General features: G+C 41.2%; 1 protein-coding gene across 1 annotated transcript in view; it reads left to right on the top strand.

Annotated features, from left to right (window-relative positions):
* Positions 1-558, top strand: part of LOC123084680 (MADS-box transcription factor 47) — a gene marked incomplete at its 5' end in the record, with an annotated part of 10,291 nt that overhangs the window by 8,079 nt on the left and 1,654 nt on the right.

The following is a 558-nucleotide window of genomic DNA, read 5'->3' on the forward strand; positions in this document are numbered from 1 at the left end:
CACACACACACACACACAACAAAAAAAATCACCCTCAACCCCTGTCGGTGAGTCTATTGATTCCCCTTGCCTTCTCCGCTCTAATGGACGGAGATGGTGGAACCGTGAATCTTGTTTCCTGGTGTGTATGCTTTGCATCGACATGACAACACTTGGTCAAACCAGTCAACCGCATGCCACGTTACGCAAAGAAGGAAAAGCTTAGTTGTCACTTAAACCACCTTAGTGGTCGTAAATCGGCAATCCAAAGTGTAGCAACCCTATGCAGGAAAAAATCGGACATGACAAACTTCCCAATTTTGGAAAGTCACGCCCACACTTCCCTTTTAGGGAAGTTTCCTTTTTTGGCAAATTTAAGAAATATTTCCAATTTGGGAAACATTCAATTTGACCTTTCAAAATATGAATTCCAAAATGAAGATCCAAATTTTTCAACTTTTAGAATTTAAATCGCAGAGATTTTGAACTTCCAAAAATTCTTGAATCTTCATACAAAGGAAAAAAACCAGACACAAAGAGAGCGAGAGAGAGGGCACACATGTGTGGGCCCGCATGGGA

The sequence above is a fragment of the Triticum aestivum genome, chromosome 4A, assembly GCF_018294505.1.
Source record: "Triticum aestivum cultivar Chinese Spring chromosome 4A, IWGSC CS RefSeq v2.1, whole genome shotgun sequence".
NCBI classification, from domain to species: domain Eukaryota; kingdom Viridiplantae; phylum Streptophyta; class Magnoliopsida; order Poales; family Poaceae; genus Triticum; species Triticum aestivum.